The sequence below is a fragment of the Lolium perenne genome, chromosome 1 (assembly GCF_019359855.2).
Source record: "Lolium perenne isolate Kyuss_39 chromosome 1, Kyuss_2.0, whole genome shotgun sequence".
Taxonomy (NCBI): Eukaryota; Viridiplantae; Streptophyta; class Magnoliopsida; order Poales; family Poaceae; genus Lolium; species Lolium perenne.
The window spans coordinates 69011150-69035480 of NC_067244.2; the positions used below are offsets into that span (position 1 = coordinate 69011150).

At 41.4% G+C, this 24331-nt stretch overlaps 1 long non-coding RNA gene across 1 annotated transcript; it reads left to right on the plus strand.

Moving 5' to 3' along the window:
• The first annotated feature begins 13213 nt into the window (after window positions 1–13213).
• Window positions 13214–20227, plus strand: LOC127296372 (uncharacterized). The gene is made up of 12 exons (XR_011755003.1): window positions 13214–13403; window positions 13735–13844; window positions 14067–14145; window positions 14876–15216; window positions 15495–15597; window positions 16241–16298; window positions 17142–17236; window positions 17327–17497; window positions 17856–18010; window positions 18105–18344; window positions 18554–18700; window positions 20124–20227. It is a non-coding gene; the product is annotated as an uncharacterized lncRNA (long non-coding RNA).
• The last annotated feature ends 4104 nt before the right edge of the window (window positions 20228–24331 follow it).

A 24331-nucleotide genomic window follows, 5' to 3' on the forward strand; every position in this document is an offset into this window, starting at 1 on the left:
AGTGTTGGAAGAAATCATAGAATTAAAGGAAGTATCGGTGCCCGACATCACAAGGCTACAGGAAGGATCTGGACAAGGGATATAATCAATTATATCTAATATGATCACCATGGAGTTGAAGGATGGTGATATGTTCAAGACATTTCAACATTCCGAAACATGAGAGCGTTCGAACTTCGGGACGAAGTTCAGTTTAAGGGGGAGAGGCTGTAATATCCCAGGTTTAGAGGCAATAAAATGAGAGAACACCAAAGTGTGCATTGCATTCATGCATAGAAAATCCAGGGGATTTTCGCGCTTTCAAATAAAACTTACCACAGTAACTGAAGTTTCACTTGACTTGCTGGAATTGAAGTAGATCATCAAGTCAAGCACTATAAACTTCACTGTGATCTTTGCTAAAACCTTGTTTTGGGTAGAAATGATTTGATCTATGGGCTAGATCAAATAGTAGTAGAATTACAACAAACAACACCTTAAGTAAGGATTAACTACAAGATCTTATAGAAGATCTCAACATGACATTCCTTACAACAACACATGAATAATTATTCAACCATAAATCAAAGAACACAATTAATTAAGAAACTATTCTTTACTTATCTTATCTATGTCTTCTACTAAATAAATGTTCCTACCATGAGTCACATGGTATATCTTTTCAACCACAATGCTTGAACCCAAGCCAAGGACAATCATATTCATTCTTCATTAAACCTTGACCATTCCAATCTTGTTTCCCAACTCATACCATTAAACCTAGAGAAAGGAGAGAATCATTCATATGCTTATTTTATCCATTAAATAGAACCTACAATACTATTTCAACCTTATCCAAGTGAGGTAATTGTTGATACTAACCAATGTTATAAGAAATATAAGTCAAGTACTAAACCCTATTTGACCTAGCTAAAACTTGATAGTAAGTAAGAACCTATTCTTCTAGTAATTATAGAGAGGCAAGTGTTGTGATCATTACAACTTGGTAATGATCATAAATCCTAGAGAAACCCTACCTATTCAGAAGAGCTCAACTTAAAGAGGTATACTCAAGTATATGGACCAATACTTGATTTTGGAGAGAGAACCATAATTCACCAATGAATTGTTATGAGGCCAATAGATTGATCATTACAAATTGGGTGATGATCATAAACCCTATGAATTTAAGTGAGTGTGTTGAGTTAAGGATTAAAGAAGAGAGATTCGTGAGGAATAAGTGGATCATGTCTAATGCATGATCTTACCTTATAAATTGAGATGCTAAGTTAAACCTCTACAAGTGATCTATAGATCTCATTCTTCACATGAAATGATAAATATGTCAATAGTAGTTAATCCAGACCAATACTCATGCCTTGTATAGAGTAGTAATGATATTGTATCCAAACCTTGCCTATCCAAACACTTGAGACAAATCTAGTATTGCCTTGATACAATAATTCTATCTAAGTGAGGAGGATAACCCTAGCCAATTAAACATAACCAAGCTTATGCTCATACCTAATCTTAGTTGTGTATCACATTGGTGATCACTACTAAAACCCTAGACCACATTTGAATTTCAATCCAAATATCACTTTGGATTATAAATATAACCCTGCCATGCCTCATGCCTATTTTATACTTCAAATAGTGAAATATTTCCAAAACCATAAACCTTGTCATATGGAATCAATTCCACATGAAATATTGTCCTAACTTGTGTATCATGTATCACAATTATAAATTAAGCCATATCTACCTAAGCTTAAATGTTATTGAAGTAAGTAAAGTGAACAATGATAAGCTTGGGAATTATATTAACAAGTTCAAGCCAGAATTTGCTAAGCAAGATTAGTGAATATAGTGTTTATTCAACCATCTTCTTAAAACCTAGAAATAATTCTCCACATAAAATCATGATCACATTTCCATCCTCAATTTCACCACTACTTAAAATACTAGCCATAATTAAAGTATATGTGAACCTCACTATTATTATTAAGTAATAACAAAACTTAATGACATGCTGACCATGCACCTATTATAAAATTCAAACCATTTAAATATATCTGGTTCCTAAATTAAAAGGCAATTGAGATAAACACATAAACCATATCTATTTTAAATTTAAAATGCACTTCACAAGAACACCAAGTAATCACCCATCAAATAGTTGTTTAAACAATAGAACTATGCAGTAAGTATTTTTATGAAGTGATATTGATATTTAATATTTTAGAACCTGCAAAAATAAACTGAAATCAAATTGGAATTTAAATAACAAGTTTAAAACAGAAAAATAAAAAGAGAAAAAGAGAGGGGAGAGAACTTACCCTACCAGGCCGCAGCAACCCAGCTTCAGCCCAAAGAGCAGCCCCGCAGCCGAAGCCCAGCACTGGCCCAGCCCAGCAACAAAGCGACCCACGTTCTCGTACCGTTTCGGCGAGGAAGAAAAGAAGCTCCGTCTTCCTTCCCGACGGCGACAGCGCAGAGGAGACGCCTGGCCACGTCCTCGCCGACGATAAGATCAACCCCGGACGCCGCAGACGAGCTCAGAACCTCGCTCAATCATTCTCGCGTCCGAGTCTATCCAGAGACGAAGTGATTCGCGCCCGAAACCTAACCTCCGTGTCCGCAGCATCCTGGCCACCGACGACGAATTGCCGTCGATGCTGAGCTCTCCTTGAGCTATAAAAACCACCCAAGCACCGTAGTAAAACCCTAATTCTTCGCCGCCCTTTCTCATGCTCTATAATCCCCTCAAACCCTCGGTAGAACTAGAACCGTGGCCGGCCAGTTCTCCGGCTAGCCGACGGTAGAAGCCACCCCTTGCTCCGTGAAGCATTCGAGGAGAAGCGCCTGGTCGTGCTGATCACCCTCGAGCAAGGAATCAAAGATTGGAGCCTCCAATCGACGCCATCGACCTTTTCCCTTTCTCCGGCCATCGCCGGGAATGGCGAACTGGAGCTCGTCTCCGACCACCAAAGACCTCGTCGAGCACACCAGCAGCCTCAGGGTGAGCGTGCGCATCTCAGGGACTCTTCTTTTTGTCTCGGCATCACCTCTAGCATTCGATTGATTCATCGCCGCCGTGCGCCGCCGCAGTTGCTTCTCACCGGAGCAACTCCGGTGACCCTTTCGAGGGGGCGCTGCCACCAGTAGATTCACCATCATCTTCTCGTTCGAACGCAACAAGCCGCGTGTCCCGGGAAGCCCTAGATCGCCAGAAACGTTCTCGCCGGCGATCGCCGGAGGTTCTCCGGCGAATATGACGTGGCAGGTGGGGTCTCAGGATCTCATTGACTGGTCTTCGGCCGCGTGGCTGTTGACTAGTAAAAGGGACCCACCTGTCTGTGTCTAGAGGTAGAAGTGAATCGGTACGTTTAGTGATTTCAATTTATTTCAAATTCCAGAAAATAACTGAAACCTTGCAAAAATCATAGAAAATTCATTTCAACTCAGAAAAATATGAATAATATATCAAAATGCTCACAAAAATAAACTCTATTCAAATAAAATATAAACCAAAAATGTGTGTCAAAAATAAAATTTCACTTATTTTTAACCTTATTAATTATGCCATTTCATTTATTTAAAATGCAAATTGAATTCAATAAATAATTAAGTTCCAAAAATAAATTTTAACTATCCAGTAACTAAGTAAAATGTTAAGATTAATTTTATTTACCATAATTGTATTAACTTAATTATTAGTGGTAATTCATAAACCCTAATTACAAATTACTATTTTCTATTTTTAAAATAGTAATAACTCAAGAAAATATTATAAGCCAATATTATTTTGGTAAATCAAAACTTATTTACTTAAACATCTTTAGTTAACAAGTTAATTATTTTAAACCCTAATAACAATTATTAAACCCTGATTTTAAATTAAACCTAAATAAGAATTACCCTAATTATTAATTCTTGTGGAGATTAATAAAATGTTAAACTATTACTAATTTTGATTCAAAGTAATTAGTAACCACAACTCTATTACCAATTATCATTTTAGGAGTTGTGCCATAATTTAGAAACCCTAGTTTCAATTTAAGTAAGACATGGATCTCATTATTTCATGTGTTCATCCATAGTAGTTGCCAACCTAAAACCCTAAAGATTTAACCCATGTGATCATTACACTTTAGTAGTAACTCTAAAACCCTAGTTGCTTATCACATCTGATCATGTGAACTTCAACTTTAATTGTAGAACCTTGATAAGTAGTCAATTAATGCTCATGATCCATTAGCATAAACCAAGTCACATGAGATTATCATTTCATGTTCCTATTCTTAATTAAAACCTATATGATTCACTAGTATCACCTAGGTATAAACCCTAGCCTGTTACCACATATTAGCACCATTGATCATCAATCCTATATACCATACCATTAAGATCAACCTCAATCATTAAACCCTAGTAGAACCATAATGATAAACCCTAGTATCAATTTTGGGTAGCAAATCACATAACATGCTCCTATCCAACTAAACCTTACTTAGGAAATGATAAACCACTTAGCTTAGAAACTATTAGAGATTATTTGGTAAAGCAAATATGAAACCATAGTAAACCTAATAGCAAGCCTATGGAACCATCTGAATAACCATCCTTTGATATGATGTATATGGGAAACCATAGTAATAACCTTACCAATACTTGCTACTTAGAAAACCATTCCAACTTAAGAACCCAACTAGTTCCTATTAGTGGAATTAAATGAATCCAATAGTAAACCCTAGAAGCCATAGCACCCGTGTATAGTAGTTCATATCCTTATTTAACCTGTTCTTCAAAAGTTATTCTTTTGAAGTACAAGTGTCAATCAAACCTTAGAAGCCAATACTTATTTAAAATACTCATTATTTCTTAAACAACATGTTCTTCAAAAGTTATTCTTTTGAAGTATAGTATAAGTAAACATCAACCATGTTCTGTAGAACCTAAAAATTGAGAACTGTTCTTTATATTATTACACCACTATTCTTTATGTGTATGATTGTTATGATATCTTATATCACTTGGTTATGATGCTATTATAACCAAACCCTAATAAGAACCTTGTTTGAGAACCATTCTGAAAGTGCAACCAACCCTAAAGAAATCTTTACAACTCATACATCCTAAATCATCGAGGTTAGGTTACGCTCGGGACGATTGCATCTCATACTATGCATTATAGCATCTTTGCCAGTTCTTTAAACATTGTCCTTACCGGACGATGATGGTATTTCAGAATTTGGAGTTATCACGTATCGAAGCTTTTGCCTGCATAATCTTGCAGTCAAGAAAGGCAAGTTCATCGCTTGCTCATGTCATTTGATTATTTTTATCAAACTATATGCAAAGTACTATACTTATCACTCATGCATTGAAAAGCAAATATTATTTTACAATTATGAATATGACTATGTGGTGGGCAATGGAACCATGGTATGTGTTGATATGGTGGAGGTTCCATTGCATGGGTTTATATCACCCTAGGATTAATTACCAATGCCGTCCAGTGATTCTAGCGCCGTACAAACCGCGTTGACCATAAGATCTATAATGGCTCTGGGGAAGCCAGCTGTATCTTTTCCCTTCTGCACGCCAACGGATCGGAGAGACGGTGGGGTGCTGGAGGCACTGCCGCAATAGGTTGGGAAATCCTTTTAAATCCCCATCCATTGGTGATGTTAATCTCTTCCGATCTATGAAGGATTGTCCAAAGTACACCATGAGTAAAGCCGTATTATCGGGGGAAAGTCTACTGGAGGTGTGCGGGTGGACAAAAGGGTGGGTTTGCAGTCGCGGAGAAGGCGGTGTGGGCTTGGATCTTACACCTGGCCTCACACCAAAGGAAGTGTGGACGGGAAAGATATCGCCTGGTTGGCAACAAGGATAAGGTCTCTTATGGGAAAAGTAACGCACCTCTGCAGAGTGTATCAAATTGTGGCTGTCACTCCCTGTTCCGGGAAGGGAACTGCGAACGCGGCAGGAAAGGAACTCCACGAAGTTCTAGTCAACCTGTGAAGACTGACGGGCATAGTTTTCAGAATAAAATAAACCTTTTGAAGAAATGATTACAAAAACTTGCATTGGCCTATGACTTTCTGGTCTATGGCTGTAGCTAGTGCATGATACACATATTTCCTAATATGAACTTGCTGAGTACGCTCGTACTCATTCTATCTCGTTTGAACCCCCTTCTTAGATCAAAGCACCGAAGGAGAAACTACCGTGGAACTCTAAGACAAAGGAGTCAACTGCAACAAGATGAAGAATTCAATCAAAGAAGTCAATGGAGTCAACTTCTGCACCAACTATAATGGAAACCTAGACTAGTAATAGAAGGGAACCTTTCCCTAATCCTAGCACCTAAGTAGCTAGATTTCTATAGCAAGCCAATTAGCTCTTAAACTTGAGTTAGCAATAAGATAGGCTACGAGTCGTTCTTCTGGAGCTTTATTTGAAGTTTTACCTCACTGAAAAGTAGGAGGTTGTGTGGATCTTATGTAAACAGCTCGTGTGTACTTATATAGACATACCTTGGACTCGCATATGTTTCTGTTGTACCACTCTGAGAGATGTAATATGAGTGGAACGGTGTTTCACTTGTGTTATGTCAACGACTTGTGTACTACACCATGCAGTGGTACGCTGGGTCACCGCACATAACCCCTATGATGTGTGTTCAGAGGGAACCCATACTAAGACACATAAATTTCCAGCTAAGCCCTACCCATAATCAGGTATTGTGGGGGTACTTAATATTGGTAAGGTATCGCATCCAACTCAATCATCAGTTTTTAGCCCAAGATCACCAAGTCAAATTCAGTGTCATATTCACCTTCAAAATCTTTCAATGGAAATGACTCATCATTCCAAGGTTTTCACCATCATCAATTCATAGACACATGTTCCCATCTAGAGTAGTCATTTTTAATTTAGCACTAGCATCTATGTATGAGGGGTGCTAAGTATTTGCTTTGCTTCTAGGCTAAGTTTGATACTCTTGTACTAACTCAATACTAACTAGGTAATTCATAAATCAAAAAGTACTTTGATAAAACAAAGGTAAATAAAGCTGGTAAACTAAAACTGGGAAAATAGGGTCATAAACATAAAGTAAATGGGGTAATGCCTTGCTCATGGTGAGCTTTGCACTTTGCAAGAGTATTATCTTGCCTTGGTTGGGAAACTGGTCAAAGTGGTCTTCTTCTTCTTGGAAGTAGACCTCCTCCTCCTCCTGGTACTCCTCGGTACTAGCGTCTAAAATACGAATACGGGGTACACAATCATCACACCAAACTAATTTACTAAACTAGGCACAAACATGGTTCACACACTTAAACTAGCATCACATATTACTATTAAGTTGGTGGATGTGTTTTTCTTATTATTTAAGAAAAATAAATTCCTCTCATACTAGTCTTAAATGTTACTTTGTATTATTCAGAGAAATAATTTCCTCTCATGATCTTATTAAGATTTAATTTCTCTTATTCATAATATGTGACCTAGGTTGACCCAAGTCAACCTCTTCACACTTATCATTTGGAGAAAATGATTTAAATGAGGTGAGCACCTCATACAATTTAAATCTAGCATATCAAAGATTTAATATCACCAACAATTCCTATGAGACCTAAATGACCAGAGTCTCTACTTCATTTGGAAATGGTGGTGACAAGATTTAAATGAGAGAAACTCTCTCATAAGATTTCTTAATAGTTTTGGACAATATCTTTGACTAGAAATAGCCATAAAGTCATTTAAATCAACTAAGCCAAGATCATTCAAAGTAGGCATGTCATATTTTTGTAGAAACAATTAGTATAAGTGAAAAGTGAATTATTGGAGGTGGAATTAACTGAAAAGCATTTATGGTTGATTTTTAAGAATTATTATAAGGCAGAAAAGTCCCTGCCTTGTTTATTTTGTCACTTTAATTCTACAATAGATCTAGGGTTCTATCCAGTGGCATTGTGTAGATAAAATCCTAAGCTTTCCAACAATATCAAGTTTGTAAAATTTGGCCGAGTAGATTTGTCCCTATTGAAATTCAAAGTTTGCATCAGATTAGGGTATTTTCCTATTTTTCCAAATTTGAATTCAAACCGTGGGCTGGTGCGGGAAATAGCTGGGCTGCAGAGAGAAAGAGAGTTGGGCCGGCCCAGTACTGCGTCCAGCGCAGCGGGCCAGCTGACAAGGTGGGGGCCACCTATCTGTGGGCTGTCACGCCCGAAGCGGTACGGGGAGAGGAGGGCCGTGCGATTAGAGATGAGATCGACGGCCGAGGATGGTCGTCTTCTCCGGCGAGAGGGAAGCTTACGGGAGGCGGAGGTAGGGGGTCGGAGAGGTCGTCGGAGCTCCGGCGGTCGTCGGAGTTGTGCGCCGCGACGTTGGAGTAGATGAGGAAGCGCCTGGAAGCAGTTGCGTCTCCAATGGCGGCCTCCTGCTCCGGCGGACTCCGTGTACTGGCGGCGGCGGCGATCTTGCGATTAGAGCAGTGGGGTGGCTACTTGGTGAAATTGAGAGGTCGAGGAGAGCTGTGAGGATGAGTGGAAGCGATTGGGGTGCTCGGATGGAGAGGAGGCGTCCTCCTTTTATAGCAGCGAGAGGTGGCCGAAGGGCGGAGCGGGGGTCATCGTCGTCGTCGCCGTTCCAAGGTCGCGAAGGGGCAAGGGATGGGCGCGGCGTGTTGCTGGTGCACTGGCGAGGGTGACGAGCGTGATCGTGGCTCCGCAGCGGCTCTGTGGCGCTGGCGCGCTTGATGGGAGTGCTCGGGCCATGGCGGGCTGTCGTGGATGCTCTCGTCATCTGCGGCGTTCCCGCGGCCCTGTGCGCATGTCCAGGCGATGCAGGGAGCTGTCGTGCGTCGACTGGCGCTGAGAGCGAGGGTGGAGAGGACGCAGAGCCGTGGGCGTCGTCACGCCCTGGCGTGTCCAGGGTTGGCGCCATGCGCGCTCTGGCGCGGCATGGACGCGTTCTGGGCGCCACTGGGCGCGCGTGTTCTGGCGTCTCCGAGGCATGGCTTCGTCGAGTCAAGGGCTGGGCAGTGTCAAGTGAGTGTGAGGAAGAGAGATGGCATGGCGGTGCAGGCCAGAGGTGACCAGGTGAGGAGATGGCATGAGATGGACATGCCATGCCACGGCATGGCAAGTTCTTGATGATTTGATCAAACAATGGTCAATGTAATTGGTGATACTGATGTTGTGAAGTGAGAGGAGGGTCCAGGGGTTGCTGTGGTGGCTCAGGTTGGACCAAGTCCTCTCCATTTTTCAGCATGGGCACCATTATATACCCTGCCTATAAGGTGTTTGATGAAATGCCCGCAAGAAAATAATTTTTGAATTTTGCAAATCTTTTTGGTGGGTTGTAATCAAATATTAAATGGAGCATTTTGGTGGTGGTGGTGGTCAAAATGGAATTGAGATGCAAAATCACATTTTGCATATGATCTTGCATATGTGAGTTTGTTCCAACTTTGCTTGCTTCTCATTTGAATTTGGCAAAGAATTTGGGGTGATGGTTTTGGGCAAAGTTGAAGTGCTTGATGTTGTCTTGGATGAGGTGAAAAGGTTTGACCAAGTGTAGAAGTGAAAAGTGAAAAGCCAGGGGCTCAAAGTGGGCATCAGGGTAAAAATGACACATATGACCATAATCACATGTGAGCTCCATTTTGATTCAAATTTGTTTTGAAATGAGTTGACTTGATTTCAAAGGTGTTAATAAGTGTTTAGTAACCATTTACAAGTGATGGTGCAAACCAAATTGGCCTAGATCAAAGATTTGTAAAAATGGCATAGGCCTTATGTGAGTGTGAATTGGATTTTTAGAATTTCTTTTCTATTTCATTTTTATTTGACTTGGGTTGATCCAGGGATCATTGCTAGGGTTTTAGAGTGGGAGTAACACATAAACAAGCATTATGGCAAAAGCACACTCAAATAAATTAATAAGGTGAGCTAATATGCATAGTCCTATATGATGAGAAAAAGTTTTTGTTGGCTCTGAATTTTGGATTCTTGAACTCTCTCTCTGGTTCATTTTATTGAAACTTGGGATGTTACATTTTGTCCCCGGTGGCATGGAGGTTGACTCCGGCGACCTCGACGGCGGTGGATCTGGAGCTGGCCTGGATCGCGTTTCTTTTTTCCATTCTAAGGTTCTTAGTGCAAAGTGCTTGGGTCGATCTGTAATTTTCTTTTTTCTCAGGACCCTTTATGTAATTTGTACTGCCACCGCTGAAATGTCAACAAAGCTCTAGGTCCTTCGGGGCCTCTCATGTTCAAAAAAAAAAAAAATAAGGACGCAAGCGCCACCGGCCGTTGTAGCCCGTCCAGGACCCAAGCCTCACAGGCGCTAGGAAGACCTCACTACGTGAGTACATGATGCCAATTTCATGTTTGATGTACCTATTCTTCTTCATATTGGCAACATGAATTTCAACAATGGTAAAGAAGTTGATAGACTTGTGGATGACCCAGAGAAAAATGAGACATGTGGGTGTTCTATTGTTGACGATTTGGTGAAATTATTGTCTACTGAGGTGATTATTTTCCACACGTTGGTGGAGCCGTGCATCTTTCTCTACCGTCGATACATCGAACATCACACCTTATCATGGACGGTAAATCACAGTGAATACGACAGGTTACCAATCAGCGAGTCTGCGACAGGTTAACATCTTATCATCTTTGTCCAGTAATGGCCGTTCGAGCGATAATGTAAATCCCTGAGATCGTATCGACCTGACAAGGACAATGATTTCAGTAGCTGGAATAGGGGAGGTGATGCGGTGTGGAGAAGTCATTGGCACATGCAAACTTCTTAAAGTCCTTCACGCGCTAATCTAGTACTAATATCCAAGACCACGTATCTCTGCGATTGAAAAAAAACTCGTATCATTCTTTCAGTCTGATAGGAAAGAACAGTGTATCACGGTTCCAATACTCATATCCGTGGAGTTTTACAAATCATATTGAATCATGAGAGCGAAGACAATAAAGATAGGAACAGTGAGTAATAAGATATTACGGCTTCTTAGCGCTCCAGAGTAGTGAGGGGTGAGCAGGTTACTTTACCCTTGTATCATTTTAATAGTTGTTCTAACAATTCTTTCTTGATGCCACTTACTGATATGCATGGCTGATATTTATGTGAACTAGAACTGCAAGTCGATCTACATTTGAGTACATGGGTTATCGGTACTGAAGTTATGGATGTTGTAACTTTTGTCTTCAATTATGTCAAATATATGAATAGATATTTCTAACCTTTTTCTCTCATCTTTATATTACCTAGAAATCAAAAAACAAATAGCATGCGTAGATACTTAATACAATGTGGTATCAGACGCAGAACCCTAACCTGCGCCGCCCCACCTCTTCCGCCACCGCCGAAACCACCTCAACCCTAGCCCCTAGCGCCGCGTCGCCGCCCCTGCTTCCATGTCCCTCTCCGAGGACAAGGCTGCCAAGGCCCTCAAGGAACATACAGATGCCGAGGCCGCCAAGGGCAAGGTGACTATCGCCACCGCCAACGGGTCGAGCGCGGGGTCGTTCTCTCTGACCTCGCTGCACGCCCAGGCCATAGATATTTACTACAATGTGTTTCATAAGCTTGTATGTGAATAACTTTTTTTTACCATGAGACGGTGAGGCAACAGCCCCACAATAATTTTATTTCAACCACCAACCATTCCTTCTATAAATGTTGCAGGATGACCCGGCCAACCAGGCCACCTGAGAGGGGCAAACGCTTGTTAGCCGTCCGATCCGGGCGCACAGTAAATTGCTCCTCCCGCTTTTCACTGCAACCGTTCAATGTGGTAATTTTTTGTGCACTTTTATCTCTTTGAAACGAGGCAATGACTTATGGGACCAGTTGTCTGTGGTACCCACGGGTCGGAGGCAGCCACGCTCGCTCGTTTGAGTCGCCTTCTTTCTCCTACGCGCGTGCGGTAGTAAAAACCCTAGATCGCGGGACGCCCAATCCCCGCGTCTCCTCTCCTCCCCAATCCCCGGTTCTCCTCTTTCCCCAAACCGCCGCCACGATCGGCGGCGGCTGGCCGTGCGCGCCCTCGAGTTCGTCCAGCCGCGGTTGCCCGCGCGCCCTCGATTTCATCCAGCGGCGGGTGGCCGCGCACGCCGGCGGCGGAAGGCAGCAACCGAGCGGCGGCGGCTGCTGGCCACGCGCGCCCTCGATTTCGTCCAGGCGTCCAGCGGTGGCGGCGGCAGAAGAGAGCAAAAGAGCAGCGGCGGCTGGACGCGCGGTCGCGCGCGCACTCGATTTGGTCCTCGGCACCCCTCGCGTGGACGATGGTGGCCGGCCGGCGTCCAGGCCGTGTGCTTCAGCGGCGGCGGCCATGGAGGAATCTGGCCGCGCGGCGTTGACCAAGGCTAGGGCTGAGCCGGGAGGTGCTCGAGGAGGTTGACCTCTGCCGGCTCGCCCCGACGTCCATGGCGACCGGCATGGGATGGGCGACCACACTGGCAGAGGCGCTTGCTCAGCGGGAGGGCGGCCACGAATACCCATGGCAGCATACTCTGCGCAACCAGAAGGAGTTGCCGACGAGGACCAACATGCCTCTCGGGTAAGGACTCAACTTTCCCCTCTCTTTCTTCAGCGATTTTTGGCAAATTGTTTTGTGGGCGCGATCTGGTGCTGGTTCTGGCGTGAGCAACTGTCAACTGTGGTCAGATCCGTTAGTGGATTGTTGGATTAGGAGGGATTTCATGGACTGAAGTTGCTTCTTTTTGGACCAGTTCTTGATGGATTCTGAGGAGGATAAAAGCATTCTGGAACAGTAGAGTTATGGTGTTATCTAAACCATTTTCAAGGGGAGGAAGATGGATTCAGAGGCGGATCACTGGGCTATGAGGGATGTGGAGTAGAGTACTTGATGGATTTCTTGCAATGTACGGTTAGATAAACCACATGGTAGTGTATTTGTACTGGATTATATATATTATTTAAAGGTTACTTCTGCATGAGTAGTGGTTCTCTTAGTATATTGTTTTACAGATCCTTCATTTAAGTGCACGTAGTTTAATCTCTGTTCTTTAATGTTATAGCTATTTTACCATTGATGAAACTAGACCTTGCTCTGCTATTTTATTTTTAATCTTAATTCTTCCAGAATAAGTTTGTATAACATGATTTTTTACAAACTTGTCGTTCTAAGGTTGCTTGAATGATTCATGGAAGTTAGAAGCTGGGGTGGTCTCGGCGACGCTCGTTAGCTCATTCTCGTTCTCTTGGAGGACGGCGTCCTTGTGCGGGTCTCTGCGCTCACGGGAACGCCTCCACGCCCCACTACACGGCCTCCGGTGTCGTCCCGTAGCTTGACCCTCGCTGCCGGCCTGCCGCACGCTTCTCCCAGGCACCACGGTGTTGGGGACGGAGCACGTGACGTCAAGGTGAGCATCTCCCGACCCTTCTCCTCGTATGCTCCTGATCTCGTTTGTACATTTAGGTAGTGCATGAGAGTAATCTGTACAGGTGCTTGCATTGCGTGGGATATCTCTGAGTTGCGAAGTGGTTATCCAAACGCCACAGATCTGGATTTTCCAGAACATTGCTGTAGTATGCGGTGGTAGCTTAGACTTACATTTAGAAGAGGCCAATGAAATCTATATAACTGATGAAATGTTCCCGTTCTACAAATAATCAAAGAGTGAGAGCCTTCTCTATTTTTCCCAATCAATTTTGTAGGTTTGTTGACTTTTGTCATTTGTTTCCCACTTGCAGAGGTTTGCTGCAGCACTGCTCGGTCTCGAGGTAGTCTGGGTGAGGCGGGTTCAGCACTTCAGCTCTGATCCATGACCTCCTTCATGCTCCAGATCAAGCCCTCCATCAAGGTGTGGAAAATATCACTCTCAATAATATTATGGCGATTTCGGGATTGGTATCTCAGTATTAAGCTTAATTAATGAACCAATCAAGTTGTTTTCGTAAAAAAGTATTATTAAGAATTTGCGTAACTATCTAGATTTGTAAGTGAGATTGGAATTAGAATATATTGTTTTTACTAATTGGCTTTGTTTTCTTAATATAATTCGTTGATGGCTGATTTTTGGCAGTAGATGCTGCCCCTCTGAACAAGATTGGATTTTGATGAACCCAAGCAGTACTCCTCTCTGCGTTTCTCTCATTTGTCAGGTAGTTTTGTCCTTCCATTGTGTTTCCTTTTCATTCTAGATCTGTGCTCCTATTGTTTCATAAAGCACTCAGAGCTATAAAAATATTTTACCCGGTAGTTGGATAATTTATAAGATGAAACTAGCTTTTACCGATGTTGGCAGCTTCTTTCTTTACATTTGCTTCTGCTTTCTGCTGATCATCTGGAAGGATCTATACAACTGAAAAATTAATAATAGTTTCCCACATTCAGGAGACCCAAAATGGTTGTACCTTGCATCTTGGTATCGTGCATCTGCTGTCAGGATTCTACGATTCTACCTATGTTCTGCCGGTGCAATATTTGGGATACAGTATACCTTTTTAATCTGCGTATGTCGGTGAGCTGCAAGTGAATGGCCTGATTAGTGATGCACTGGCTCCTTAAAAGTGCAGAAATGACATATATTGAAAATTAATTAAGGATCATCTACATGATTATACATCTATGATTGATTGAGTGTTGTTTCTGTGCAAGTTGAATTTGCTCTTACACATCCATGGCTCCATGCCCGTGTCTTTTAGTATTAAAAACTTGTTTCCCTTTGTCTCTGGCCGAATGTATAATTTTTACAGAACTAACTTATATTAGCATTTGAGGAATACTCGTTTATATTTGCTACCTACCTTTATTTCAAATAAACTTCTTTCAGATGGATTGATGGTGAACAATCTGAATCCCTAACCATTTACATGCCTAAAAATTTTCCAGCTGGACTATTTCCATACTAGCAAAAAGTTGGGGAATTTGCTCCTCCGTCTGTTGAATAATGAGCGAGCCAAAATCATGTCTATCTGTTCCCAGGCAGCTAGACCATATCTCTGTAAAAAAAATAGCTAGGTTGTATATTGTTTGAGCATGCACCAAGGCAACCTTGTTTTCTAATTGATACCAGAATATGTCAATGCTTGAAGCCATTGGCTAAATCAAAGAGGTTATAGCCCTTTTTCTCTTCTTCACGGGAAATCAGATGAGGAGAGTGGCAGCAGTCAGAGGTTGGAGCCCTCTCCAATGCGTCGATTTCTATCCTGATCATTTATACATACAGCCTGGTATGTCTTGGACTCTTCTTTTCTGTTATGCATTTCTTCAAAGAAATTTGTTACGCGTGCTTGTTGATTTTGATGTTCCTCATTTGAGGCGTTATGTGGGTAAACCACGAAGTTCCCACTTTGTCTTTGTTTTACCAGAGGTGCTAGAATTCTAGGTGACTGTTCGTTGGTCGATTAGCATTGGATAAGCAATAATTATTTTCTTACGTGTCTCTGTACGGTCTTACTGATTATCAACAGTCAATTTTGTTTTGTTTGATATTATTCCATTTTTTCAGGTTTTTGCTGCTGTGGGTGGGCTTGGACCGGTTTGGTTTTCTGCTAAGGCCCTTTATACAAATGAACATAGTTCATTCATCAGCTACGAGGTCCACAGAGAAGGTTGGTACTGATTTCTGCCATGTCTGAGATCATGTATGGTTGGATATATTTGTTTCTAACTTTCTGGTGGTTATTTCTGTTTTGAAATATATTCTTCAGTCCATGTTGATGCTCTAGATTTCTGATGCTCGACATATATATGTTGCCTTTCACATTTTCAGGAATTGCCTTCCAGTCTATTGCCTATGCTCCAGCGCTTCTTTTTTTTCCATTTACAATATCAACAAATAAGGTTGTAGCAATAGTCATTTAAAGATTTTAGTTTGCCCAACTTTGTGGACTAAAATAATTAGGCAACCTGAGAACTGATTCACTTTATTGTTTTGCTTTGTTAGCAGCCACTAGATCATCTCTGTATCCTGACTTGGACTTCACAGAATTTTATGACATGTTGTGTTGTTCTTAGCAGCCATATACTAACTTTTCACAAGTACATCTTTTAGCAGGCACACAAACATCTTAATACATGACAAGGTCATATGAGTACATTTTGTTCCTTTATAGTTTCATAGTGGACAATTCTTTTTTTTTCCTGGATAGTATATTATTTGTGTTTGAGCCATTCATTTGTTTTGTTGGTTCCTAAATTTGTGGTATTATTTCAAAGATGTGTGTTTTAAGTTCTACTTGTATTTTTTTGCAGAAGAGTATGTAGCGAGGTTATTCGTCAAAAGTATTTTCAAACCATGGCACATCTAATTGTAAGCCCCTTGACCTGGCTGGGATCACAGCCCCACAGATCTTTTTCGTCATACTCTGGTCTTTATCGTAGCCTACCGGAAATAGGGCGTATAAGTTGAGATTTTAACATGTGTGTGTGATTGTAACCTCCGGAATGAGATTTTTTATCTTCTGCTATTAATATATTGAGATCATTCACAAACTGGTAAATATGGTTATTTTCCTGCTATATTTACCATGCCACCAGAAATGTATCATTGTTCCTGCTATGCGCTCTCACTGTCATTACCTCTCCAAGCTTGTGCTATGTGCTCTGCTTCCTTTCTCCTTTCTCTTGAAAAAATAATATCATTGTTATATCTGCAAACAAATATACTTGGTTGAAATTTCCTGCCATCAATGGGGATTAGTAGATTTTAATTTTATTGTTCATTCCACTGTTTTTCATGCCTTTGTAGCTGAAGGATTAGTGTGAGAACTTGGACTGAATTCAAATATGTAGCATACTTATCTTCCTGAAACAATAGCAGAGAAAAATCAAACAATTCTCTGTTCGTTAATAATCAGTTGAACAAACAGTATACTAAATTTTACATTTGCAATGCAATAAGGGATATATACGTCAGTTGTGTGTCCTCCATCCTCCCAGTTTTTACATGGCCATGTTTATGTTGGAGTTGGACTATTGATTCGCAAGTGGTTTAGCAGTGTGCCGCCTGCAGGCAGAATTTTGATAAGCACGTTTTCCGCTATGTATTTCAGATCAGCTTTTCATGTAGTTCATTGGTCAGTTGGTTGTCTGTGAGATATAAAGATTATTACACTATTATTAAATAGGAAAAAAACTTTATGAACCTTTGCAGGGTTAACTTGCATTTCTCTACCTTGGATGACACCGGGATCATATGATCTAGCTATCTCTTCTCTCACTCTCGTTGCTGTAGGGAATGGAGGAGGGGTGAGATTTGTGCAGATTATGCTTCTCCCTCCTCTCTCTCTTTTCCTCTCGATCTATCTCTTCTCTCACTCTTGTTCCTCCTGGCTGTAGAGAATGGAGGAGGAGGGGTGTGATTGGACCAGGAGAATCCATGTGAGGCCGATCTGGTTCTTTTCGCATGGGATTGGAGGCGCTTGATGGCGGGGTCACGGTGCGGCTGGGGTGTGGACGGCTAGCTTCGAGGATGGGGTGGGTAGCAAGAGAAAAATGGGAAAATGAGAGGTAAGTAATTTCTCATGTTCTGTGCTCCATTTTGTTTCAGATCCTCTAGGACTTTTGTCTCCTCTTTATCTGTGTCTAGCTTTCTTGCCATTAACTGTAGATTTTGTGTGCTTTCGTTTGAACCGGGAATTATTTTTGGGGTACATATTCTGAAATGATTGATGCAAGCCCATGATCTTCTCCGATGATTCATGTTTTCCAAGCTTGTTTCCCATGTATCAGCTAGGTTGTAATTTGTTATCTAATGGCAATTTTGGTATTGTGTGTTATGGTTCAGTCTAAACCTCACGAAATACAATGTGTGAATATTGGTGTTGCTCCCCTTCCCCAGGATAGATAATGTGAATATCTACTGCAGGCATGAACAATTAATATTAAGGGGTGGCCACAGCATGGCGGAGCAATCAGAAACTTCAGATTTGATGTGAAGTTGAAGCATGGGGCGAAAGTAACTTGTGCCCCTTCCCCATACTGCCTGCATATGCAGCTCACGCCCATGGCCTCACCGTCTAGGTAAGGCTTGGGTAAGAATAGATCGTTCAGAGGTTTAATATTATTGTAGTGTATATAAATTACAGAAACTTTATTTCTTGATATGTTTCGGTAGGGCCTAGATTTGGAGGAGGAAGAGAATACCCCAGTGAACATCGAGTATGCTGGCAGTATTTGTTATATTCTGTTGTCAGTATTTGCTCCTTGGCTATATTTGATAGTATCTTCTTGTTCAATATGTGAGCAGTTTGGATAATGGACATTATTGTATTGGAATGCAGATGATTTGATGGCATGATTCTACCTCATTATTGTGCAGTGCATTCAAACCTGCTGTTGCTTTCTTCCAAGCCAGGTATTAATCTGGGTAAATATACATATATCTCTGCTCATTGGCACTCTTTCATTTTGTACTACTACTGATTTGATAGGCTTGCTTTTGAGTATGTTGTCCAATTTGAGAGCTATAAGGTTTTAGAAAAAAATTACTCTTCAAATTATAGTGCATGTGCTCTTCAATCTGATCAATATACCTGGAATTATAGTGCATCTTTTTTTCTTCAGATTCTTGTGTTTACGGTTGACACCTGCTGGTAGTCCTCCTCAGTCCTAACCTGGACGGTAGTGGAGGCGTGGATGTTGCAGACGCTGATGGCTCCGAGGCGCTCGAGCAAATGGCCCCTTCATCTCCCATCAAGTGATCCAAGGATGGTAAAAACTTCACTGGCTTCAACATCACCGCCCGTGTGAGATTTACATATTTTACTTTCGTGTATGCTGCAAATCAGTGCTCGAGTACCCCTGTTCTCTGGCCTTTGCTTTTCTTTCATTCTGCGAGTATGTGAAAGTTGTGTTTCTATATGCACTGTCTGTGGAATTTGCTTAGTTAGGTTATACGCTAAACGAATACGAAATCAATAGATTCGATAGATTTGAACTTCATCAAGGTCCCTGGAATTCCTTATCCACTGTGTTGTGCCACAACATTCTCTTATGATCATTTTCTAATGATCTGTATAACCTAAACCAACACTTTTTAATTTACACAAGTTAATTAACAGTGGCACTCGAGGTGTCCTCAGTTTTAAAGAATTTTGGGAAAGATTATTTATTCCATAAAACATAGCCTGATAGTCAGTTGATGCCAAAGCATTAGTGTACATTGTCGTGTTAGTTGTTCACTTACCTTCAAACAAAGTCCATGCTTGAGCATGAGTTTAGTTAGAATGAAGAGGAAATTAGATCTGTCGGTATCCATCCTACTGACTACACGTTTAGTTACCTCTGAGGTTGATCTCCATCGTATTTGATTGCAGGCAGGTATATCAGCTCCATTGCATGGTGGGTTATCTCAAAATGATCCTTTAGAAGATTGTGTGGTGACCAACCTTTGCTTTTTTAGATGATTGACGAGATTGTACATTGGTCTCCAACTGTTGGTTGGCTTGCTGTTTGGGGATGATGGCGGAAAACGGCCCTAGCGGTTCGTTGCCTTGTCCTCTTCTCTCTCCCACCATCCCAACACCATTCCCTCTCCCACACATTCTTCCTGATCTATTTTTTGCACCGCGTGAGAAGGAGGGGCGGCTTCAGTGGAAGGACTAGGCGGCGTCCAGCGCGTAAGGGAGCAGGCTGGAAGGGCCAATTTTTTTGGGGGTCTGATTGTTGTTGTTCTGGGTTGACTACCACATTAACTGAGTTGTGTCCTCCTGCAAAGTATGAAACACCATCATGTCTCCCTCCCTGTCAAGCACCGCCAAGGCAGCAAAGTGCTATTCATATCTACATATTTATTTTTCTGCAACAGAAAGAATAATGGTTTATATAGGAAAAGAAGGTTGTGGTTGTTGTATGGTTCCAAGTCAAAGGAAAGCACATCAATTGTTGTAGTTCATAGGATAGAGCTTTATTGGTTGTAGAGTTTGGGGTTTCGAAATGTTTTGCTGCCTCTGATAATTAGCAGTTGTTCATTTTGTAGATTGATTTGGCTTTTCTCATATTCCAGCTAGGCTAGCGTCCTTTGTATCACTACTTTACCTCTAGCCTCAATTGAATGTATTGTGTTAGCATTTTGAAATAACAACATATTGTCTTAGGGTTCTCAAATGTTTAATCTGTTTTGTTCTCTATCAAGTGCTAGGTAAAACTTGGGGCGAGTAGCGGGTGGCGTGGATGGCCGTGATAGAGTACTTGGTCAGCAGATTAGATGGGATGGGAATGGAGGGAGGTGTAGCTGATCAAGGCGAAGGGATTGGAAGATGGGTTAAGAGGAAGAGACTGAGCCGTTAACACAAATCGCGATCGGGATGGGCGGTATCAAGTGGTCAAATTTTTTGTAATAATTTCTTGTTCCCGTGGTATCAGTTAAGGGGTTCAAAATCTCGAACCAAACTTTTTCTGCTTTCTACTCGCAATAAGTAGAAACATTCTTCTTAGAATTAGTAATTGTCATTTTTATGCTTCTTTTATGATGCTACCTCTTTTTCTGTATAATAATCATAATTTGGTGGAGGAGCATATACAAAATCATAAAAGCGGAAAAGCGTAGTGTGAAATCGTACTAAATTGTCATATCTTATTGTAGCACCTCAATGGAATGATGTGTCCGCAATATAGTTAGGTTAGATTTTAAGCTACTTCTTAATACTAAAGTAAGCTAAAAATTATGATTTGAATTCTGACTTGATCATGTCATTTGCGCGATAGCGCAACGGGTCATCTAGTATTTACAAAGATAGAAGAGTAAGAAAGAAAAAAAAAACTGCCTATAAAAACTAACCAAACATGATATGGTCGCAGACTGCCTATCCAGGCTACCAAAGAGTTAACATGTTTTTTTCTTATAATCCTATACGTAAGTACGGATATGTCATGGATAAAATTCATGGTTTATCATGAAAAGGAAGGTCTCTCACTCTGAAAGATCTTGCAATATCTTAGAGCTTTCTTAGACATTGGGTGCGGAAAATAACGAGTTCAGTGTTTCTTTTTTCTCGATTTTTAAAATATAACTTTCCTATATTTACTTATGAGTAGCAGGGAGAGGAAACAACGTACACTATTATTTGCTTCTCATTCTTCAGGAACGCGACCAATCTAAGCGCAAGTGTCGAACGAAAAAAGGTCAGTGTTTTTTTATATGATAGTATCTACTAAATATGATACCACGAGGACTACAATAGAACAAACTTTATTTTGGAAACCTCAACAAAGAATCACTGGATGCAATATCGTCAACATTTAATGTTCCAACCAATTTATAAGATGGCAACAAAGTAGATTACTCATGTGGCAATTTTCTCTTTACAAACAACCATGTATCCGGGGGGTTCCCACAATTGGTAATATATAAGTAGTTTCCATCTATTGGAGACCAACCTAGCCAGTCTAAATTTATATACAATCTTATAAATGTGTGTGTGTATATATAAATAAATAAATATATAATTATAATTATATTGTGCACTAAAAACGTCAAACTCATAACTAGAATTGGGCCCCCCTTATATTCTGAATAGCCCATACAATGTCACTCCATGGAAGATTTTAATGCCCGGCCCATTAATAGATTGGATAAGGATCACAAGTTTCTATTTAAACCCTCATCGTCTATTCCCTACCTATCGTCTCACCTCCAAACCCTTTTTATCCCGCCGCCGCCGCCAAATAGTAGATTGCTTTATACCAAGTGGTGCATACGCCGCCAGTCGCAAACGCCGCCTTCTACCTCTGCAGCCCCATGTCCATTCCTTGTATTCGATGATGCCTTGACCACTTGCAGTGTTGTTCGATCATCCTTAATTTGTTTGTCTCTTTGACCCTGGGATGAACACCTCTCGCCATCGATTTTCTACCTCCGCTCTCGGCTTGTTGTTTTTTATTCTAGGTATTGTCGTCACCATTGTTTTCTCCACATCCACCATCAAAGATATGAGCTCATCGTCTATTGAATATCATAAGGGGTTCAACACTCAGATCTGGGAGGAAAATAAACAGGTAAGTAACATTTATGTATTTTTTATAGAAATTTACCAAGTTAAAATGCATGTTCCCGTTTGATCGCATAGAATAGTCATATATCTTTGTTGATATAGTGGTGGTTTTTTCATGATAATAGGAAGAAGGAAAAGGGTTTGACATGGGCACCAACACCGCCACAGGGGTGACCAAAATGGAACGTGATGACGTGGACATGGCTAAGCCGCTTGCTTTATCCCCTCCTCACCCCCCTGCCAAGGAGGAGAAGGAGGGGGTCAAGGTTATGCCGATGACTGTGCGCATATTTTGGCAAGACAACGATGCAACTGACTCATCGAGCGATGAGGAAAATGTTCAACGCTATGATGGGAAAACAAACTCTGGGCTTCGACGCATCAAGCAGTGTGGATGTGAGATCAAGCTGAAGCGTCAGCGAGTGACTATGCCAGGGAAAGTGGACTCTGAGGAAATTGTGATAGCTAAAAGAACTCGATTGAAGGGTTGAAGTCGCTTTTATACTGATTCTATTCTTCGGTAGGAATGCATAGGGATTCTAAACCGGTAGGATAAGAAAGCAAACTTGCAGGCACTATTATTCTTTTGCTAGAAATGAGCAAGTTTGATAATATTAGTTGCATGTTTTTAATAAAGGGATTTCTATTTTCGTGCCCTCGGGTCCTTAGTTGTGCTCAGTTTTCCCCAGCTCCTTAGTTTTTCCTCAGTTTTACCCAAGCGTTTGTCTGAAACCATCACACGTGATGTAACGCCCGGTTGCCCGACGGTTGACCGTTATCTTCTGACTAGTGGGGCCACGTAGAGCCTGCAAAGACACGTTAGACCATCCATCTTTGTTTGACCGTAAGCATCGCTGTATCCCTGACCAAAACGCGAACGAGTGGGGCTTCGCTATATCAAATGACAAGTGGGGCCATGGCGCTGATACAAGGGGCAATACACGGGTAGGATTAGATTTTTAAACGGAGCTCTACAGCGATGGCACGGAGGAGGTGGCCTGCGGAGTGCCGAGATGAGATCGACGTCCACAAAGAACTGCATGAGGCGAGACCAGACGCATTAGATAGATATGAACTAGACGCGTTTAACCATGCAAAGAAGAGAAGAAATGGTCAACGACATCGACGACTACCTCAAAACTTTGACTGACCGTGTCCGACACGAACGCGAGCAATGTAGAGAAAACTAGTGTCTCTCCTTTCTGGCGTGTATAGATGGGTGCTAGAAGAGTGTGGTGGCGAAGGGAAAGACCTCGCGGTGGTCTGTGGCGTCCAACATAGCGGGGCGGCGTGGCCGTGCCCACATCGGCGTGGATGCATGTTCGGCATTGGCATCAGCATGTACGTTCGGCATTGGCCTCGGTGGTATCTCTGGTGTGTCAGTGATCGAATGAGGGGACGGGATTGAGGGTGCATATCCCGACGGTGACCTAGCACTGGCGTCGAGCATAGCCGTTCTGACCATGCCGATATCGGCATCGGCAAAGTTTGGAGGCTGTGGTGCTCGAATCAAGGAGGGATTTGTTTCTTGTACGCCAAAAGTGATTTGAAACAAGTTTCGTGTTGAAGGTTAGGTAACGAAAGTTTGTAAGTAAGCCCAAAATTATACTAGCGCCATGGTGAGGTTCTTTTTGATAGAGCTATACGGTTGGGCAAACTTTTTTGACACTTTTTAGATAGGGTTCCTTGTTGTTACACGTATGGCATCATGTATGGCAAATTTGGGATCATTTGGAGATGTTCGAAAAAATCACTTTGCTTAAACGCATGCCGTTTCGTCTCACTGAAACCAGCTTTTCTAACAAGGTGATTTATTCTACCTCCTCTAAATGACCTCAAATTTCATACAGCTGATCTTCTATACATAGATAGATAGATTGTTTCGTTTTTATATTTTTTGAACTTTTTATTTCCCTTTATAATATCCAATTGATTTTCAGGTCAAAACCTCGAAAAACAGCATCATGTATGGCATCATTTTCGCCATAAATTTCAAATTTTGTGAAACTTTCCCTTTTAGATATTCCTTGTTGTTATAGATATGGCATAATGTATGCCAAATTTGGTTAGGTCTGCTGAAACCAGCTTTTGTAACAAGTTAGGTTTTTCGACCTTCTCAAAAGGGATTTTTTTCTACCTTCTCTAAATGACCTCAAAAATCATACGACGATCTTCTATACAAAGATAGGTAGATTGTTTCGTTTGTACATTTTTTGAACTTTTATTTCCCTTTATAATACCCATTTGTTTTCAGATCAAAACCTCGAAAGTTAACATAACTAGATGGTGAACCCTTCCAAACTTCAAATACAGAGATAGATAGATTGGTTCGTTTATCATTTTTACCGTG